We start from the raw sequence: 21,088 nt of genomic DNA on the forward strand, positions 1-21,088 counted from the left end.
GTCGAACGTCGTGCCGAGCCATACACTCGAACTCCGGCCAAGCCCCCTTGCCTGCCCCTACTAGGCTTGGGAAGCTTGGTCTCCCTGCCGAGGTAAGGTCGAACGTCGTGCCGAGCCTTACACTTGAGCTCCGGCCAAGCCCCCTCGCCTGACTCTCCTACTAGGCTTGGTAAGCTTGGTCTCCCTGCCGAGGTAAGGTCGAACGTCCAGCCGAACCTTACACTCGAACTCCGGCCAAGCCCCCTTGCCTGACTCTCCTACTAGGCTTGGGAAGCTTGGTCTCCCTGCCGAGGAAAGGTCGAACGTCCTGCCGAGCCTTACACTCGAACTCCGGCCAAGCCGCATTGCCTGCCCCTACTAGGCTTGGGAAGCTTGGTCTCCCTGCTGAGGGAAGGTCGAAGGTCCTGCCGAGCCTTACACTCGAACTCCGGCCAAGCCCCCTTGCCTGACTCTCCTCCTAGGCTTGGGAAGCTTGGTCTCCCTGCCGAGGTAAGGTCGAACGTCCTGCCGAGCCATACACTCGAACTCCGGCCAACCCCCCTTGCCTGCCCCTACTAGGCTTGGGAAGCTTGGTCTCCCTGCCGAGGTAAGGCCGAACATCCTGCCGAGCCTTACACTCGAATTCCGGGCAAGCCCCCTTGCCTGCCCCTACTAGCCTCGGGAAGCTTGGTGTCCCTGCCGAGGTAAGGTCGAACGTCCTGCCGAGCCTTACACTCGAACTCCGGCCAAGCCCCCTTGCCTGACTCTCCTATTGGGCTTGGGAAGCTTGGTCTCCCTGCCGAGGAAAGGCCGAAAATCCTGCCGAGCCTTACACTCGAACTCCGGCCAAGCCCCCTTGCCTGCCCCTACTAGGCTTGGGAAGCTTGGTCTCCCTGCCTAGGTAAGGTCGAATGACCTGCCGAGCCTTACACTCGAACTCCGGCCAAGCCCCCTTGCCTGACTCTTTTACTAGGCTTGGGAAGCTCGGTCTCCCTGCCAAGGTAAGGTCGAACGTCCTGCCGAGCCTTACACTCGAACTCCGGCCAAGCCGCATTGCCTGCCCCTACTAGGCTTGGGAAGCTTGGTCTCCCTGCTGAGGGAAGGTCGAAGGTCCTGCCGAGCCTTACACTCGAACTCCGGCCAAGCCCCCTTGCCTGACTCTCCTCCTAGGCTTGGGAAGCTTGGTCTCCCTGCCGAGGTAAGGTCGAACGTCCTGCCGAGCCATACACTCGAACTCCGGCCAACCCCCCTTGCCTGCCCCTACTAGGCTTGGGAAGCTTGGTCTCCCTGCCGAGGTAAGGCCGAACATCCTGCCGAGCCTTACACTCGAATTCCGGGCAAGCCCCCTTGCCTGCCCCTACTAGCCTCGGGAAGCTTGGTGTCCCTGCCGAGGTAAGGTCGAACGACCTGCCGAGCCTTACACTCGAACTCCGGCCAAGCCCCCTTGCCTGACTCTTTTACTAGGCTTGGGAAGCTCGGTCTCCCTGCCGAGGTAAGGTCGAACGTCCTGCCGAGCCTTACACTCGAACTCCGGCCAAGCCCCCTTGCCTGCCCCTAGTAGGCTTGGGAAGCTTGGTCTCCCTGCCGAGGTAAGGTCGAACGTCCTGCCGAGCTTTACACTCGAACTCCGGCCAAGCCCCCTTGCCTGACTCTTTTACTAGGCTTGGGAAGCTCGGTCTCCCTGCCGAGGTAAGGCCGAACGTCCCGCCGAGCCTTACACACAAACTCCGGCCATGCGCCCTTGCCTGTCTCTCCTACTAGGCTTGGGAAGCTTGGTCTCCCTGCCGAGGTAAGGTCGAACGTCCTGCCGAGCCTTACACTCGAACTCCGGCCAAGCCCACTTGCCTGACTCTCCTACTAGGCTTGGGAAGCTTGGTCTCCCTGCCGAGGTAAGGTCGAACGTCCTGCCGAGCCTTACACTCGAACTCTGGCCAGGCCCCCTTGCCTGCCCCTACTAGGCTTGGGAAGCTTGGTCTCCCTGCCGAGGTAAGGCCGAACATCCTGCCGAGCCTCACACTCGAACTCCGGCCAAGCCCCCTTGCCTGACGCTTTTACTACGCCTGGGAAGCTTGGTCTCGCTGCCGAGGTAAGGTCGAACGTCCAGCCGAACCTTACACTCGAACTCCGGCCAAGCCCCCTTGCCTGACTCTCCTACTAGGCTTGGGAAGCTTGGTCTCCCTGCCGAGGAAAGGTCGAACGTCCTGCCGAGCCTTACACTCGAACTCCGGCCAAGCCCCCTTGCCTGACTCTCCTACTGGGCTTGGGAAGCTTGGTCTCCCTGCCGAGGTAAGGTCGAACGTCCTGCCGAGCCTTACACTCGAACTCCGGCCAAGCCGCATTGCCTGCCCCTACTAGGCTTGGGAAGCTTGGTCTCCCTGCTGAGGGAAGGTCGAAGGTCCTGCCGAGCCTCACACTCGAACTCCGGCCAAGCCCCCTTGCCTGACTCTCCTACTAGGCTTGGGAAGCTTGGTCTCCCTGCCGAGGTAAGGCCGAACATCCTGCCGAGCCTTACACTCGAATTCCGGCCAAGCCCCCTTGCCTGCCCCTACTAGGCTTGGGAAGCTTGGTCTCCCTGCCTAGGTAAGGTCGAATGACCTGCCGAGCCTTACACTCGAACTCCGGCCAAGCCCCCTTGCCTGACTCTTTTACTAGGCTTGGGAAGCTCGGTCTCCCTGCCAAGGTAAGGTCGAACGTCCTGCCGAGCCGTACACTCGAACTCCGGCCAAGCCCCCTTGCCTGGCCCTATTAGGCTTGGGAAGCTTGGTCTCCCTGCCGGGGTAAGGTCGAACGACCTGCCGAGCCTTACACTCGAACTCCGGCCAAGCCCCCTTGCCTGACTCTTTTACTAGGCTTGGGAAGCTCGGTCTCCCTGCCGAGGTAAGGCCGAACGTCCCGCCGAGCCTTACACACAAACTCCGGCCATGGGCCCTTGCCTGTCTCTCCTACTAGGCTTGGGAAGCTTGGTGTCCCTGCCGAGGTAAGGTCGAACGTCCTGCCGAGCCTTACACTCGAACTCCGGCCAAGCCCTTTTGCCTGCCCCTACTAGGCTTGGGAAGCTTGGTCTCCCTGCCGAGGTAAGGTCGAACGACCTGCCGAGCCTTACACTCGAACTCTGGCCAGGCCCCCTTGCCTGCCCCTACTAGGCTTGGGAAGCTTGGTCTCCCTGCCGAGGTAAGGCCGAACATCCTGCCGAGCCTCACACTCGAACTCCGGCCAAGCCCCCTTGCCTGACGCTTTTACTACGCCTGGGAAGCTTGGTCTCGCTGCCGAGGTAAGGTCGAACGTCCTGCCGAGCCTTACACTCGAACTCCGGCCAAGCCCCCTTGCCTGACTCTCCTACTAGGCTTGGGAAGCTTGGTCTCCCTGCCGAGGTAAGGCCGAACATCCTGCCGAGCCTTACACTCGAACTCCGGCCAAGCCCCCTTCCCTGCCCCTACTAGCCTCGGGAAGCTTGGTCTCCCTGCCGAGGTAAGGTCGAACGTCCTGCCGAGCCTTACACTCGAACTCCGGCCAAGCCCCCTTGCCTGACTCTCCTATTGGGCTTGGGAAGCTTGGTCTCCCTGCCGAGGAAAGGCCGAAAATCCTGCCGAGCCTTACACTCGAACTCCGGCCAAGCCCCCTTGCCTGCCCCTACTAGCCTCGGGAAGCTTGGTCTCCCTGCCGAGGTAAGGTCGAACGACCTGCCGAGCCTTACACTCGAACTCCGGCCAAGCCCCCTTGCCTGACTCTTTTATTAGGCTTGGGAAGCTCGGTCTCCCTGCCGAGGTAAGGCCGAACATCCTGCCGAGCCTTACACTCGAACTCCGGCCAAGCCCCCTTGCCTGACTCTCCGACTGGGCTTGGGAAGCTTGGTCTCCCTGCCGAGGTAAGGTCGAACGTCCTGCCGAGCCTTACACTCGAACTCCGGCCAAGCCCCATTGCCTGCCCCTACTAGGGTTGGGAAGCTTGGTCTCCCTGCCGAGGGAAGGTCGAAGGTCCTGCCGAGCCTTACACTCGAACTCCGGCCAAGCCCCCTTGCCTGACTCTCCTCCTAGGCTTGGGAAGCTTGGTCTCCCTGCCGAGGTAAGGTCGAACGTCCTGCCGAGCCATACACTCGAACTCCGGCCAACCCCCCTTGCCTGCCCCTACTAGGCTTGGGAAGCTTGGTCTCCCTGCCGAGGTAAGGCCGAACATCCTGCCGAGCCTTACACTCGAACTCCGGCCAAGCCCCCTTGCCTGACTCTCCTACTGGGCTTGGGAAGCTTGGTCTCCCTGCCGAGGTAAGGTCGAACGTCCTGCCGAGCCTTACACTCGAACTCCGGCCAAGCCCCATTGCCTGCCCCTACTAGGCTTGGGAAGCTTGGTCTCCCTGCTGAGGGAAGGTCGAACGTCCTGCCGAGCCTTACACTCGAACTCCGGCCAAGCCCCGTTGCCTGACTCCCCTCCTAGGCTTGGGAAGCTTGGTCTCCCTGCCGAGGTAAGGTCGAACGTCCTGCCGAGCCATACGCTCGAACTCCGGCCAACCCCCCTTGCCTGCCCCTACTAGGCTTACGAAGCTTGGTCTCCCTGCCGAGGTAAGGCCGAACGTCCGGCCGAGCCTTACACTCGAACTCCGGCCAAGCCCCCTTGCCTGCCCCTACTAGGCTTGGGAAGCTTGGTCTCCTGCCGAGGTAAGGTCGAACGTCCTGCCGAGCCTTACACTTGAGCTCCGGCCAAGCCCCCTCGCCTGACTCTCCTACTAGGCTTGGGAAGCTTGGTCTCCCTGTCGAGGTAAGGTCGAACGTCCAGCCGAACCTTACACTCGAACTCCGGCCAAGCCCCTTGCCTGACTCTCCTACTAGGCTTGGGAAGCTTGGTCTCCCTGCCGAGGTAAGGTCGAACGTCCTGCCGAGCCTTACACTCGAACTCCGGCCAAGCCCCATTGCCTGCCCCTACTAGGCTTGGGAAGCTTGGTCTCCCTGCTGAGGGAAGGTCGAAGGTCCTGCCGAGCCTTACACTCGAACTCCGGCCAAGCCCCATTGCCTGACTCTCCTCCTAGGCTTGGGAAGCTTGGTCTCCCTGCCGAGGTAAGGTCGAACGTCCTGCCGAGCCATACACCCGAACTCCGGCCAAGCCCCCTTGCCTGCCCCTACTAGGCTTGGGAAGCTTGGTCTCCCTGCCGAGGTAAGGCCGAACATCCTGCCGAGCCTTACACTCGAACTCCGGCCAAGCCCCCTTGCCTGACTCTCCTACTAGGCTTGGGAAGCTCGGTCTCCCTGCCAAGGTAAGGTCGAACGTCCTGCCGAGCCTTACACTCGAACTCCGGCCAAGCCCCCTTGCCTGGCCCTATTAGGCTTGGGAAGCTTGGTCTCCCTGCCGGGGTAAGGTCGAACGACCTGCCGAGCCTTACACTCGAACTCCGGCCAAGCCCCCTTGCCTGACTCTTTTACTAGGCTTGGGAAGCTCGGTCTCCCTGCCGAGGTAAGGCCGAACGTCCCGCCGAGCCTTACACACAAACTCCGGCCATGGGCCCTTGCCTGTCTCTCCTACTAGGCTTGGGAAGCTTGGTGTCCCTGCCGAGGTAAGGTCGAACGTCCTGCCGAGCCTTACACTCGAACTCCGGCCAAGCCCCCTTGCCTGACTCTCCTACTAGGCTTGGGAAGCTTGGTCTCCCTGCCGAGGTAAGGCCGAACATCCTGCCGAGCCTTACAGTCGAACTCCGGCCAAGCCCCCTTGCCTGCCCCTACTAGGCTTGGGAAGCTTGGTCTCCCTGCCGAGGTAAGGTCGAACGACCTGCCGAGCCTTACACTCGAACTCCGGCCAAGCCCCCTTGCCTGACTCTTTTACTAGGCTTGGGAAGCTCGGTCTCCCTGCCGAGGTAAGGTCGAACGTCCTGCCGAGCCTTACACTCGAACTCCGGCCAAGCCCCCTTGCCTGCCCCTATTAGGCTTGGGAAGCTTGGTCTCCCTGCCGAGGTAAGGTCGAACGTCCTGCCGAGCTTTACACTCGAACTCCGGCCAAGCCCCCTTGCCTGACTCTTTTACTAGGCTTGGGAAGCTCGGTCTCCCTGCCGAGGTAAGGCCGAACGTCCCGCCGAGCCTTACACACAAACTCCGGCCATGCGCCCTTGCCTGTCTCTCCTACTAGGCTTGGGAAGCTTGGTCTCCCTGCCGAGGTAAGGTCGAACGTCCTGCCGAGCCTTACACTCGAACTCCGGCCAAGCCCACTTGCCTGACTCTCCTACTAGTCTTGGGAAGCTTGGCCTCCCTGCCGAGGTAAGGTCGAACGTCCTGCCGAGCCTTACACTCGAACTCTGGCCAGGCCCCCTTGCCTGCCCCTACTAGGCTTGGGAAGCTTGGTCTCCCTGCCGAGGTAAGGCCGAACATCCTGCCGAGCCTCACACTCGAACTCCGGCCAAGCCCCCTTGCCTGACTCTCCTATTGGGCTTGGGAAGCTTGGTCTCCCTGCCGAGGAAAGGCCGAAAATCCTGCCGAGCCTTCCACTCGAACTCCGGCCAAGCCCCCTTGCCTGCCCCTACTAGGCTTGGGAAGCTTGGTCTCCCTGCCGAGGTAAGGTCGAACGACCTGCCGAGCCTTACACTCGAACTCCGGCCAAGCCCCCTTTCCTGACTCTTTTATTAGGCTTGGGAAGCTCGGTCTCCCTGCCGAGGTAAGGCCGAACATCCTGCCGAGCCTTACACTTGAGCTCCGGCCAAGCCCCCTTGCCTGACTCTCCTCCTAGGCTTGGGAAGCTTGGTCTCCCTGCCGAGGTAAGGTCGAACGTCCTGCCGAGCCATACACTCGAACTCCGGCCAACCCCCCTTGCCTGCCCCTACTAGGCTTGGGAAGCTTGGTCTCCCTGCCGAGGTAAGGCCGAACATCCTGCCGAGCCTTACACTCGAACTCCGGCCAAGCCCCCTTGCCTGACTCTCCTACTGGGCTTGGGAAGCTTGGTCTCCCTGCCGAGGTAAGGTCGAACGTCCTGCCGAGCCTTACACTCGAACTCCGGCCAAGCCCCATTGCCTGCCCCTACTAGGCTTGGGAAGCTTGGTCTCCCTGCTGAGGGAAGGTCGAACGTCCTGCCGAGCCTTACACTCGAACTCCGGCCAAGCCCCGTTGCCTGACTCCCCTCCTAGGCTTGGGAAGCTTGGTCTCCCTGCCGAGGTAAGGTCGAACGTCCTGCCGAGCCATACGCTCGAACTCCGGCCAACCCCCCTTGCCTGCCCCTACTAGGCTTACGAGGCTTGGTCTCCCTGCCGAGGTAAGGCCGAACGTCCTGCCGAGCCTTACACTCGAACTCCGGCCAAGCCCCCTTGCCTGCCCCTACTAGGCTTGGGAAGCTTGGTCTCCCTGCCGAGGTAAGGTCGAACGTCCTGCCGAGCCTTACACTTGAGCTCCGGCCAAGCCCCCTCGCCTGACTCTCCTACTAGGCTTGGGAAGCTTGGTCTCCCTGTCGAGGTAAGGTCGAACGTCCAGCCGAACCTTACACTCGAACTCCGGCCAAGCCCCTTGCCTGACTCTCCTACTAGGCTTGGGAAGCTTGGTCTCCCTGCCGAGGTAAGGTCGAACGTCCTGCCGAGCCTTACACTCGAACTCCGGCCAAGCCCCATTGCCTGCCCCTACTAGGCTTGGGAAGCTTGGTCTCCCTGCTGAGGGAAGGTCGAAGGTCCTGCCGAGCCTTACACTCGAACTCCGGCCAAGCCCCATTGCCTGACTCTCCTCCTAGGCTTGGGAAGCTTGGTCTCCCTGCCGAGGTAAGGTCGAACGTCCTGCCGAGCCATACACTCGAACTCCGGCCAAGCCCCCTTGCCTGCCCCTACTAGGCTTGGGAAGCTTGGTCTCCCTGCCGAGGTAAGGCCGAACATCCTGCCGAGCCTTACACTCGAACTCCGGCCAAGCCCCCTTGCCTGACTCTCCTACTAGGCTTGGGAAGCTTGGTCTCCCTGCCGAGGTAAGGCCGAACGCCCTGCCGAGCCTTATACTCGAACTCCGGCCAAGCCTCCTTGCCTGACTCCCCTACTAGGCTTGGGAAGCTTGGTCTCCCTGCCGAGGTAAGGCCGAACATCCTGCCGAGCCTTACACTCGAACTCCGGCCAAGCCCCCTTGCCTCACTCTCCTACTAGGCTTGGGAAGCTTGGTCTCCCTGCCGAGGTAAGGCCGAACATCCTGCCGAGCCTTACAGTCGAACTCCGGCCAAGCCCCCTTGCCTGCCCCTACTAGCCTCAGGAAGCTTGGTCTCCCTGCCGAGGTAAGGTCGAACGTCCTGCCGAGCCTTCCACTCGAACTCCGGCCAAGCCCCCTTGCCTGACTCTCCTATTGGGCTTGGGAAGCTTGGTCTCCCTGCCGAGGTAAGGTCGAACGTCCTGCCGAGCCTTACACTCGAACTCCGGCCAAGCCCCCTTGCCTCACTCTCCTACTAGGCTTGGGAAGCTTGGTCTCCCTGCCGAGGTAAGGTCGAACGACCTGCTGAGCCTTACAGTCGAACTCCGGCCAAGCCCCCTTGCCTGCCCCTACTAGGCTTGGGAAGCTTGGTCTCCCTGCCGAGGTAAGGTCGAACGTCCTGCCGAGCCTTACACTCGAACTCCGGCCAAGCCCCCTTGCCTGCCCCTACTAGGCTTGGGAAGCTTGGTCTCCCTGCCGAGGTAAGGTCGAACGTCCTGCCGAGCCTTACACTTGAGCTCCGGGCAAGCCCCCTCGCCTGACTCTCCTACTAGGCTTGGGAAGCTTGGTCTCCCTGCCGAGGTAAGGTCGAACGTCCAGCCGAACCTTACACTCGAACTCCGGCCAGGCCCCCTTGCCTGACTCTCCTACTAGGCTTGGGAAGCTTGGTCTCGCTGCCGAGGTAAGGTCGAACATCCTGCCGAGCCTTACACTCGAACTCCGGCCAAGCCCCCTTGCCTGACTCGCCTACTAGGCTTGGGAAGCTTGGTCTCCCTGCCGAGGTAAGGTCGAACGTCCTGCCGAGCCTTACACTCGAACTCCGGCCAAGCCCCATTGCCTGCCCCTACTAGGCTTGGGAAGCTTGGTCTCCCTGCTGAGGGAAGGTAGAACGTCCTGCCGAGCCTTACACTCGAACTCCGGCCAAGCCCCCTTGCCTGACTCCCCTCCTAGGCTTGGGAAGCTTGGTCTCCCTGCCGAGGTAAGGTCGAACGTCCTGCCGAGCCATACACTCGAACTCCGGCGAACCCCCCTTGCCTGCCCCTACTAGGCTTGGGAAGCTTGGTCTCCCTGCCGAGGTAAGGCCGAACATCCTGCCGAGCCTTACACTCGAACTCCGGCCAAGCCCCCTTGCCTGCCTCTCCTACTGGGCTTGGGAAGCTTGGTCTCCCTGCCGAGGTAAGGCCGAACGTCCTGCCGAGCCTTACACTCGAACTCCGGCCAACCCCCCTTGCCTGCCCCTACTAGGCTTAGGAAGCTTGGTCTCCCTGCCGAGGTAAGGCCGAACGTCCTGCCGAGCCTTACACTCGAACTCCGGCCAAGCCCCCTTGCCTGCCCCTACTAGGCTTGGGAAGCTTGGTCTCCCTGCCGAGGTAAGGTCGAACGTCCTGCCGAGCCTTACACTTGAGCTCCGGCCAAGCCCCCTCGCCTGACTCTCCTACTAGGCTTGGGAAGCTTGGTCTCCCTGCCGAGGTAAGGTCGAACGTCCAGCCGAACCTTACACTCGAACTCCGGCCAAGCCCCCTTGCCTGACTCTCCTACTAGGCTTGGGAAGCTTGGTCTCCCTGCCGAGGTAAGGTCGAACGTCCTGCCGAGCCTTACACTCGAACTCCGGCCAAGCCCCCTTGCCTGACTCTCCTACTGGGCTTGGGAAGCTTGGTCTCCCTGCCGAGGTAAGGTCGAACGTCCTGCCGAGCCATACACTCGAACTCCGGCCAAGCCCCCTTGCCTGCCCCTACTAGGCTTGGGAAGCTTGGTCTCCCTGCCGAGGTAAGGCCGAACATCCTGCCGAGCCTTACACTCGAACTCCGGCCAAGCCCCCTTGCCTGACTCTCCTACTAGGCTTGGGAAGCTTGGTCTCCCTGCCGAGGTAAGGTCGAACGTCCTGCCGAGCCATACACTCGAACTCCGGCCAACCCCCCTTGCCTGCCCCTACTAGGCTTGGGAAGCTTGGTCTCCCTGCCGAGGTAAGGCCGAACATCCTGCCGAGGCTTACACTCGAACTCCGGCCAAGCCCCCTTTCCTGCCCCGACTAGGCTTGGGAAGCTTGGTCTCCCTGCCGAGGTAAGGCCGAACATCCTGCCGAGCCTTACACTCGAACTCCGGCCAAGCCCCCTTGCCTGCCCCTACTAGGCTTACGAAGCTTGGTCTCCCTGCCGAGGTAAGGTCGAACGTCCTGCCGAGCCTTACACTCGAACTCCGGCCAAGCCCCCTCGCCTGACTCTCCTATTAGGCTTGGGAAGCTTGGTCTCCCTGCCGAGGTAAGGTCGAACGTCCAGCCGAACCTTACACTCGAACTCCGGCCAAGCCCCCTTGCCTGACTCTCCTACTAGGCTTGGGAAGCTTGGTCTCGCTGCCGAGGTAAGGTCGAACGTCCTGCCGAGCCTTACACTCGAACTCCAGCCAAGCCACCTTGCCTGACTCTCCTACTGGGCTTGGGAAGCTTGGTCTCCCTGCCGAGGTAAGGTCGAACGTCCTGCCGAGCCTTACACTCGAACTCCGGCCAAGCCCCATTGCCTGCCCCTACTAGGCTTGGGAAGCTTGGTCTCCCTGCTGAGGGAAGGTCGAACGTCCTGCCGAGCCTTACACTCGAACTCCGGCCAAGCCCCTTTGCCTGACTCCCCTCCTAGGCTTGGGAAGCTTGGTCTCCCTGCCGAGGTAAGGTCGAACGTCCTGCGGAGCCATACACTTGAACTCCGGCCAACCCCCCTTGCCTGCCCCTACTAGGCTTAGGAAGCTTGGTCTCCCTGCCGAGGTAAGGTCGAACGTCCTGCCGAGCCTTACACTTGAGCTCCGGCCAAGCCCCCTCGCCTGACTCTCCTACTAGGCTTGGGAAGCTTGGTCTCCCTGCCGAGGTAAGGTCGAACGTCCAGCCGAACCTTACACTCGAACTCCGGTCAAGCCCCCTTGCCTGACTCACCTACTAGGCTTGGGAAGCTTGGTCTCCCTGCCGAGGTAAGGCCGAACATCCTGCCGAGCCTCACACTCGAACTCCGGCCAAGCCCCCTTGCCTGACGCTTTTACTACGCCTGGGAAGCTTGGTCTCGCTGCCGAGGTAAGGTCGAACGTCCTGCCGAGCCTTACACTCGAACTCCGGCCAAGCCCCCTTGCCTGACTCTCCTATTGGGCTTGGGAAGCTTGGTCTCCCTGCCGAGGAAAGGCCGAAAATCCTGCCGAGCCTTACACTCGAACTCCGGCCAAGCCCCCTTGCCTGCCCCTACTAGCCTCGGGAAGCTTGGTCTCCCTGCCGAGGTAAGGTCGAACGACCTGCTGAGCCTTACACTCGAACTCCGGCCAAGCCCCCTTTCCTGACTCTTTTACTAGGCTTGGGAAGCTTGGTCTCCCTGCCGAGGTAAGGCCGAACATCCTGCCGAGCCTTACACTCGAACTCCGGCCAAGCCCCCTTGCCTGACTCTCCGACTGGGCTTGGGAAGCTTGGTCTCCCTGCCGAGGTAAGGTCGAACGTCCTGCCGAGCCTTACACTCGAACTCCGGCCAAGCCCCATTGCCTGACTCTCCTACTAGGCTTGGGAAGCTTGGTCTCCCTGCCGAGGGAAGGTCGAAGGTCCTGCCGAGCCTTACACTCGAACTCCGGCCAAGCCCCCTTGCCTGACTCTCCTCCTAGGCTTGGGAAGCTTGGTCTCCCTGCCGAGGTAAGGTCGAACGTCCTGCCGAGCCATACACTCGAACTCCGGCCAACCCCCCTTGCCTGCCCCTACTAGGCTTGGGAAGCTTGGTCTCCCTGCCGAGGTAAGGCCGAACATCCTGCCGAGCCTTACACTCGAACTCCGGCCAAGCCCCCTTGCCTGCCTCTCCTATTGGGCTTGGGAAGCTTGGTCTCCCTGCCGAGGTAAGGCCGAACGTCCTGCCGAGCCTTACACTCGAACTCCGGCCAACCCCCCTTGCCTGCCCCTACTAGGCTTGGGAAGCTTGGTCTCCCTGCCGAGGTAAGGCCGAACATCCTGCCGAGGCTTACACTCGAACTCCGGCCAAGCCCCCTTTCCTGCCCCGACTAGGCTTGGGAAGCTTGGTCTCCCTGCCGAGGTAAGGCCGAACATCCTGCCGAGCCTTACACTCGAACTCCGGCCAAGCCCCCTTGCCTGCCCCTACTAGGCTTACGAAGCTTGGTCTCCCTGCCGAGGTAAGGTCGAACGTCCTGCCGAGCCTTACACTCGAACTCCGGCCAAGCCCCCTCGCCTGCCCCTACTAGCCTCCGGAAGCTTGGTCTCCCTGCCGAGGTAAGGTCGAACGTCCTGCCGAGCCTTCCACTCGAACTCCGGCCAAGCCCCCTCGCCTGACTCTCCTATTAGGCTTGGGAAGCTTGGTCTCCCTGCCGAGGTAAGGTCGAACGTCCAGCCGAACCTTACACTCGAACTCCGGCCAAGCCCCCTTGCCTGACTCTCCTACTAGGCTTGGGAAGCTTGGTCTCGCTGCCGAGGTAAGGTCGAACGTCCTGCCGAGCCTTACACTCGAACTCCAGCCAAGCCACCTTGCCTGACTCTCCTACTGGGCTTGGGAAGCTTGGTCTCCCTGTTGAGGTAAGGTCGAACGTCCTGCCGAGCCTTACACTCGAACTCCGGCCAAGCCCCATTGCCTGCCCCTACTAGGCTTGGGAAGCTTGGTCTCCCTGCTGAGGTAAGGTCGAACGTCCTGCCGAGCCTTACACTCGAACTCCGGCCAAGCCCCTTTGCCTGACTCCCCTCCTAGGCTTGGGAAGCTTGGTCTCCCTGCCGAGGTAAGGTCGAACGTCCTGCGGAGCCATACACTCGAACTCCGGCCAACCCCCCTTGCCTGCCCCTACTAGGCTTAGGAAGCTTGGTCTCCCTGCCGAGGTAAGGTCGAACGTCCTGCCGAGCCTTACACTTGAGCTCCGGCCAAGCCCCCTCGCCTGACTCTCCTACTAGGCTTGGGAAGCTTGGTCTCCCTGCCGAGGTAAGGTCGAACGTCCAGCCGAACCTTACACTCGAACTCCGGTCAAGCCCCCTTGCCTGACTCTCCTACTAGGCTTGGGAAGCTTGGTCTCCCTGCCGAGGTAAGGTCGAACGTCCTGCCGAGCCTTACACTCGGACTCCGGCCAGGCCCCCTTGCCTGCCCCTACTAGGCTTGGGAAGCTTGGTCTCCCTGCCGAGGTAAGGCCGAACATCCTGCCGAGCCTCACACTCGAACTCCGGCCAAGCCCCCTTGCCTGACGCTTTTACTACGCCTCGGAAGCTTGGTCTCGCTTCCGAGGTAAGGTCGAACGTCCTGCCGAGCCTTACACTCGAACTCCGGCCAAGCCCCCTTGCCTGACTCTCCTATTGGGCTTGGGAAGCTTGGTCTCCCTGCCGAGGAAAGGCCGAAAATCCTGCCGAGCCTTACACTCGAACTCCGGCCAAGCCCCCTTGCCTGCCCCTACTAGCCTCGGGAAGCTTGGTCTCCCTGCCGAGGTAAGGTCGAACGACCTGCTGAGCCTTACACTCGAACTCCGGCCAAGCCCCCTTTCCTGACTCTTTTACTAGGCTTGGGAAGCTTGGTCTCCCTGCCGAGGGAAGGTCGAAGGTCCTGCCGAGCCTTACACTCGAACTCCGGCCAAGCCCCCTTGCCTGACTCTCCTCCTAGGCTTGGGAAACTTGGTCTCCCTGCCGAGGTAAGGTCGAACGTCCTGCCGAGCCATACACTCGAACTCCGGCCAACCCCCCTTGCCTGCCCCTACTAGGCTTGGGAAGCTTGGTCTCCCTGCCGAGGTAAGGCCGAACATCCAGCCGAGCCTTACACTCGAACTCCGGCCAAGCCTCCTTGCCTGCCTCTCCTATTGGGCTTGGGAAGCTTGGTCTCCCTGCCGAGGTAAGGCCGAACGTCCTGCCGAGCCTTACACTCGAACTCCGGCCAACCCCCCTTGCCTGCCCCTACTAGGCTTAGGAAGCTTGGTCTCCCTGCCGAGGTAAGGCCGAACGTCCTGCCGAGCCTTACACTCGAACTCCGGCCAAGCCCCCTTGCCTGCCCCTACTAGGCTTGGGAAGCTTGGTCTCCCTGCCGAGGTAAGGTCGAACGTCCTGCCGAGCCTTACACTGGAGCTCCGGCCAAGCCCCCTCGCCTGACTCTCCTACTAGGCTTGGGAAGCTTGGTCTCCCTGCCGAGGTAAGGTCGAACGTCCAGCCGAACCTTACACTCGAACTCCAACCAAGCCCCCTTGCCTGACTCTCCTACTAGGCTTGGGAAGCTTGGTCTCCCTGCCGAGGTAAGGTCGAACGTCCTGCCGAGCCTTACACTCGAACTCCGGCCAAGCCCCCTTGCCTGACTCTCCTACTGGGCTTGGAAAGTTTGGTCTCCCTGCCGAGGTAAGGTCGAACGTCCTGCCGAGCCATACACTCGAACTCCGGCCAAGCCCCCTTGCCTGCCCCTACTAGGCTTGGGAAGCTTGGTCTCCCTGCCGAGGTAAGGCCGAACATCCTGCCGAGCCTTACACTCGAACTCCGGCCAAGCCCCCTTGCCTGACTCTCCTACTAGGCTTGGGAAGCTTGGTCTCCCTGCCGAGGTAAGGCCGAACGCCCTGCCGAGCCTTACACTCGAACTCCGGCCAAGCCCCCTTGCCTCACTCTCCTACTAGGCTTGGGAAGCTTGGTCTCCCTGCCGAGGTAAGGCCGAACATCCTGCCGAGCCTTACAGTCGAACTCCGGCCAAGCCCCCTTGCCTGCCCCTACTAGCCTCAGGAAGCTTGGTCTCCCTGCCGAGGTAAGGTCGAACGTCCTGCCGAGCCTTCCACTCGAACTCCGGCCAAGCCCCCTTGCCTGACTCTCCTATTGGGCTTGGGAAGCTTGGTCTCCCTGCCGAGGTAAGGTCGAACGTCCTGCCGAGCCTTACACTCGAACTCCGGCCAAGCCCCCTTGCCTGCCCCTACTAGGCTTGGGAAGCTTGGTCTCCCTGCCGAGGTAAGGTCGAACGTCCTGCCGAGCCTTACACTTGAGCTCCGGGCAAGCCCCCTCGCCTGACTCTCCTACCAGGCTTGGGAAGCTTGGTCTCCCTGCCGAGGTAAGGTTGAACGTCCAGCCGAACCTTACACTCGAACTCCGGCCAGGCCCCCTTGCCTGACGCTCCTACCGGGCTTAGGAAGCTTGGCCTCGCTGCCGAGGTAAGGTCGAACGTCCTGCCGAGCCTTACACTCGAACTCCGGCCAAGCCCCCTTGCCTGACTCGCCTACTGGGCTTGGGAAGCTTGGTCTCCCTGCCGAGGTAAGGTCGAACGTCCTGCCGAGCCTTACACTCGAACTCCGGCCAAGCCCCATTGCCTGCCCCTACTAGGCTTGGGAAGCTTGGTCTCCCTGCTGAGGGAAGGTCGAACGTCCTGCCGATCCTTACACTCGAACTCCGGCCAAGCCCCATTGCCTGCCCCTACTAGGCTTGGGAAGCTTGGTCTCCCTGCTGAGGGAAGGTCGAACGTCCTGCCGAGCCTTACACTCGAACTCCGGCCAAGCCCCTTTGCCTGACTCCCCTCCTAGGCTTGGGAAGCTTGGTCTCCCTGCCGAGGTAAGGTCGAACGTCCTGCCGAGCCTTACACTTGAGCTCCGGCCAAGCCCCCTTGCCTGACTCTCCTACTAGGCTTAGGAAGCTTGGTCTCCCTGCCGAGGTAAGGTCGAACGTCCTGCCGAGCCTTACACTTGAGCTCCGGGCAAGCCCCCTCGCCTGACTCTCCTACTAGGCTTGGGAAGCTTGGTCTCCCTGCCAAGGTAAGGTCGAACGTCCAGCCGAACCTTACACTCGAACTCCGGTCAAGCCCCCTTGCCTGACTCTCCTACTAGGCTTGGGAAGCTTGGTCTCCCTGCCGAGGTAAGGTCGAACGTCCTGCCGAGCCTTACACTCGAACTCCGGCCAAGCCCCCTTGCCTGACTCTCCTACTAGGCTTGGGAAGCTTGGTCTCCCTGCCGAGGTAAGGTCGAACGTCCTGCCGAGCCTTACACTCGAACTCCGGCCAAGCCCCATTGCCTGACCCTACTAGGCTTGGGAAGCTTGGTCTCCCTGCTGAGGGAAGGTCGAAGGTCCTGCCGAGCCTTACACTCGAACTCCGGCCAAGCCCCCTTGCCTGACTCTCCTACTAGGCTTGGGAAGCTTGGTCTCCCTGCCGAGGTAAGGTCGAACGTCCTGCCGAGCCATACACTCGAACTCCGGCCAAGCCCCCTTGCCTGCCCCTACTAGGCTTGGGAAGCTTGGTCTCCCTGCCGAGGTAAGGCCGTACATCCTGCCGAGCCTTACACTCGAACTCCGGCCAAGCCCCCTTGCCTGACTCTTTTACTAAGCTTGTGAAGCTTGGTCTCCCTGCCGAGGTAAGGTCCAACGTCCTGCCGAGCCTTACACTCGAACTCCGGCCAACCCCCCTTGCCTGACTCTCCTACTAGGCGTGGGAAGCTTGGTCTCCCTGCCGAGGTATGGCCGAACGCCCTGCCGAGCCTTACACTCGAACTCCGGCCAAGCCCCCTTGCCTGACTCTCCTACTAGGCTTGGGAAGCTTGGTCTCCCTGCCGAGGTAAGGCCGAACATCCTGCCGAGCCTTACACTCGAACTCCGGCCAAGCCCCCTTTCCTGCCCCTACTAGGCTTACGAAGCTTGGTCTCCCTGCCGAGGTAAGGTCGAACGTCCTGCCGAGCCTTACACTCGAACTCCGGCCAAGCCCCCTTGCCTCACTCTCCTACTAGGCTTGGGAAGCTTGGTCTCCCTGCCGAGGTAAGGCCGAACATCCTGCCGAGACTTACAGTCGAACTCCGGCCAAGCCCCCTCCCCTGCCCCTACTAGCCTCGGGAAGCTTGGTCTCCCTGCTGAGGTAAGGTCGAACGTCCTGCCGAGCCTTACACTCGAACTCCGGCCAAGCCCCCTTGCCTGACTCTCCTACTGGGCTTGGGAAGCTTGGTCTCCCTGCCGAGGGAAGGTCGAACGTCCTGCCGAGCCTTACACTCGAACTCCGGCCAAGCCCCATTGCCTGCCCCTGCTAGGCTTGGGAAGCTTGGTCTCCCTGCTGAGGGAAGGTCGAACGTCCTGCCCAGCCTTACACTCGAACTCCGGCCAAGCCCCCTTGCCTGACTCCCCTCCTAGGCTTGGGAAGCTTGGTCTCCCTGCCGAGGTAAGGTCGAACGTCCTGCCGAGCCATACACTCGAACTCCGGCCAACCCCCCTTGCCTGCCCCTACAAGCTTAGGAAGCTTGGTCTCCCTGCCGAGGTAAGGTCGAACGTCCTGCCGAGCCTTACACTCGAACTCCGGCCAAGCCCCCTTGCCTGACTCTTTTACTAAGCTTGTGAAGCTTGGTCTCCCTGCCGAGGTAAGGTCCAACGTCCTGCCGAGCCTTACACTCGAACTCCGGCCAAGCCCCCTTGCCTGACTCTCCTACTAGGCTTGGGAAGCTTGGTCTCCCTGCCGAGGTAAGGCCGAACATCCTGCCGAGCCTTACACTCGAACTCCGGCCAAGCCCCCTTGCCTGACTCTCCTACTAGGCTTGGGAAGCTTGGTCTCCCTGCCGAGGTAAGGCCGAACATCCTGCCGAGCCTTACACTCGAACTCCGGCCAAGCCCCCTTTCCTGCCCCTACTAGGCTTACGAAGCTTGGTCTCCCTGCCGAGGTAAGGTCGAACGTCCTGCCGAGCCTTACACTCGAACTCCGGCCAAGCCCCCTTGCCTCACTCTCCTACTAGGCTTGGGAAGCTTGGTCTCCCTGCCGAGGTAAGGCCGAATATCCTGCCGAGACTTACACTCGAACTCCGGCCAAGCCCCCTCGCCTGCCCCTACTAGCCTCGGGAAGCTTGGTCTCCCTGCCGAGGTAAGGTCGAACGTCCTGCCGAGCCTTACACTCGAACTCCGGCCAAGCCCCCTTGCCTGACTCTCCTACTGGGCTTGGGAAGCTTGGTCTCCCTGCCGAGGGAAGGTCGAACGTCCTGCCGAGCCTTACACTCGAACTCCGGCCAAGCCCCATTGCCTGCCCCTACTAGGCTTGGGAAGCTTGGTCTCCCTGCTGAGGGAAGGTCGAACGTCCTGCCGAGCCTTACACTCGAACTCCGGCCAAGCCCCCTTGCCTGACTCCCCTCCTAGGCTTGGGAAGCTTGGTCTCCCTGCCGAGGTAAGGTCGAACGTCCTGCCGAGCCATACACTCGAACTCCGGCCAACCCCCCTTGCCTGCCCCTACAAGCTTAGGAAGCTTGGTCTCCCTGCCGAGGTAAGGTCGAACGTCCTGCCGAGCCTTACACTCGAACTTCGGCCAAGCCCCCTCGCCTGACTCTCCTATTAGGCTTGGGAAGCTTGGTCTCCCTGCCGAGGTAAGGTCGAACGTCCAGCCGAACCTTACACTCGAACTCCGGCCAAGCCCCCTTGCCTGACTCTCCTACTAGGCTTGGGAAGCTTGGTCTCGCTGCCGAGGTAAGGTCGAACGTCCTGCCGAGCCTTACACTCGAACTCCGGCCAAGCCCCCTTGCCTGACTCTCCCACTGGGCTTGGGAAGCTTGGTCTCCCTGCTGAGGGAAGGTCGAAGGTCCTGCCGAGCCTTACACTCGAACTCCGGCCAAGCCCCCTTGCCTGACTCTCCTCCTAGGCTTGGGAAGCTTGGTCTCCCTGCCGAGGTAAGGTCGAACGTCCTGCCGAGCCATACACTCGAACTCCGGCCAAGCCCCCTTGCCTGCCCCTACTAGGCTTGGGAAGCTTGGTCTCCCTGCCGAGGTAAGGCCGAACATCCTGCCGAGCCTTACACTCGAACTCCGGCCAAGCCCCCTTGCCTGACTCTTTTACTAAGCTTGTGAAGCTTGGTCTCCCTGCCGAGGTAAGGTCCAACGTCCTGCCGAGCCTTACACTCGAACTCCGGCCAAGCCCCCTTGCCTGACTCTCCTACTAGGCTTGGGAAGCTTGGTCTCCCTGCCGAGGTAAGGCCGAACGCCCTGCCGAGCCTTATACTCGAACTCCGGCCAAGCCCCCTTGCCTGACTCTCCTACTAGGCTTGGGAAGCTTGGTCTCCCTGCCGAGGTAAGGCCGAACATCCTGCCGAGCCTTACACTCGAACTCCGGCCAAGCCCCCTTTCCTGCCCCTACTAGCCTTGGGAAGCTTGGTCTCCCTGCCGAGGTAAGGTCGAACGCCCTGCCGAGCCTTCCACTCGAACTCCGGCCAAGCCCCCTTGCCTGACTCTCCTATTGGGCTTGGGAAGCTTGGTCTCCCTGCCGTGGTAAGGTCGAACGTCCTGCCGAGCCTTACACTCGAACTCAGGCCAAGCCCCCTTGCCTCACTCTCCTACTAGGCTTGGGTAGCTTGGTCTCCCTGCCGAGGTAAGGCCGAACATCCTGCCGAGCCTGACAGTCGAGCTCCGGCCAAGCCCCCTCGCCTGACTCTCCTACTAGGCTTGGGAAGCTTGGTCTCCCTGCCGAGGTAGAGGTCGAACGTCCAGCCGAACCTTACACTCGAACTCCGGCCAAGCCCCCTTGCCTGACTCTCCTACTAGGCTTGGGAAGCTTGGTCTCGCTGCCGAGGTAAGGTCGAACGTCCTGCCGAGCCTTACACTCGAACTCCGGCCAAGCCCCCTTGCCTGACTCTCCTACTGGGCTTGGGAAGCTTGGTCTCCCTGCCGAGGTAAGGTCGAACGTCCTGCCGAGCCTTACAGTCGAACTCCGGCCAAGCCCCATTGCCTGCCCCTACTAGGCTTGGGAAGCTTGGTCTCCCTGCTGAGGGAAGGTCGAACGTCCTGCCGAGCCTTACACTCGAACTCCGGCCAAGCCCCCTTGCCTCACTCTCCTACTAGGCTTGGGAAGCTTGGTCTCCCTGCCGAAGTAAGGTCGAACGTCCTGCCGAGCCTTCCACTCAAACTCCGGCCAAGCCCCCTTGCCTGACTGTCCTATTGGGCTTGGGAAGCTTGGTCTCCCTGCCGAGGTAAGGTCGAACGTCCTGCCGAGAGTTACACTCGAACTGCGGCCGAGCCCCCTCGCCTGACTCTCCTAATAGGCTTGGGAAGCTTGGTCTCCCTGCCGAGGTAAGGTCGAACGTCCAGACGAACCTTACACTCGAACTCCGGCCAAGCCCCCTTGCCTGACTCTCTTACTAGGCTTGGGAAGCTTGGTCTCGCTGCCGAGGTAAGGTCGAACGTCCTGCCGAGCCTTACACTCGAACTCCGGCCAAGCCCCCTTGCCTGACTCTCCTACTGGGCTTGGGAAGCTTGGTCTCCCTGCCGAGGTAAGGTCGAACGTCCTGCCGAGCCTTACACTCGAACTCCGGCCAAGCCCCATTGCCTGCCCCTACTAGGCTTGGGAAGCTTGGTCTCCCTGCTGAGGGAAGGTCGAACGTCCTGCCGAGCCTTACACTCGAACTCCGGCCAAGCCCCCTTGCCTGACTCCCCTCCTAGGCTTGGGAAGCTTGGTCTCCCTGCCGAGGTAAGGTCGAACGTCCTGCCGAGCCTTACACTCGAACTCCGGCCAAGCCCCATTGCCTGCCCCTACTAGGCTTGGGAAGCTTGGTCTCCCTGCTGAGGGAAGGTCGAACGTCCTGCCGAGCCTTACACTCGAACTCCGGCCAAGCCCCCTTGCCTGACTCCACTCCTAGGCTTGGGAAGCTTGGTCTCCCTGCTGAGGTAAGGTCGAACGTCCTGCCGAGCCATACACTCGAACTCCGGCCAAGCCCCCTTGCCTGACTCTTTTACTAGGCTTGGGAAGCTCGGTCTCCCTGCCGAGGCAAGGTCGAACGTCCTGCCGAGCCTTACAGTCGAACTCCGGCCAAGCCCCCTCGCCTGCCCCTACTAGCCTCGGGAAGCTTGGTCTCCCTGCCGAGGTAAGGTCGAACGTCCTGCCGAGCCTTACACTCGAACTCCGGCCAAGCCCCCTTGCCTGACTCTCCTATTGGGCTTGGGAAGCTTGGTCTCCCTGCCGAGGTAAGGTCGAACGTCCTGCCGAGCCTTACACTCGAACTCCGGCCAAGCCCCCTTGCCTGCCCCTACTAGGCTTGGGAAGCTTGGTCTCCCTGCCGAGGTAATGTCGAACGTCCTGCCGAGCCTTACACTTGAACTCCGGCCAA

Source organism: Vidua macroura, assembly GCF_024509145.1.
Source record: "Vidua macroura isolate BioBank_ID:100142 chromosome W unlocalized genomic scaffold, ASM2450914v1 whyW_random_scaffold_30, whole genome shotgun sequence".
In the NCBI taxonomy this organism is placed as follows: domain Eukaryota; kingdom Metazoa; phylum Chordata; class Aves; order Passeriformes; family Viduidae; genus Vidua; species Vidua macroura.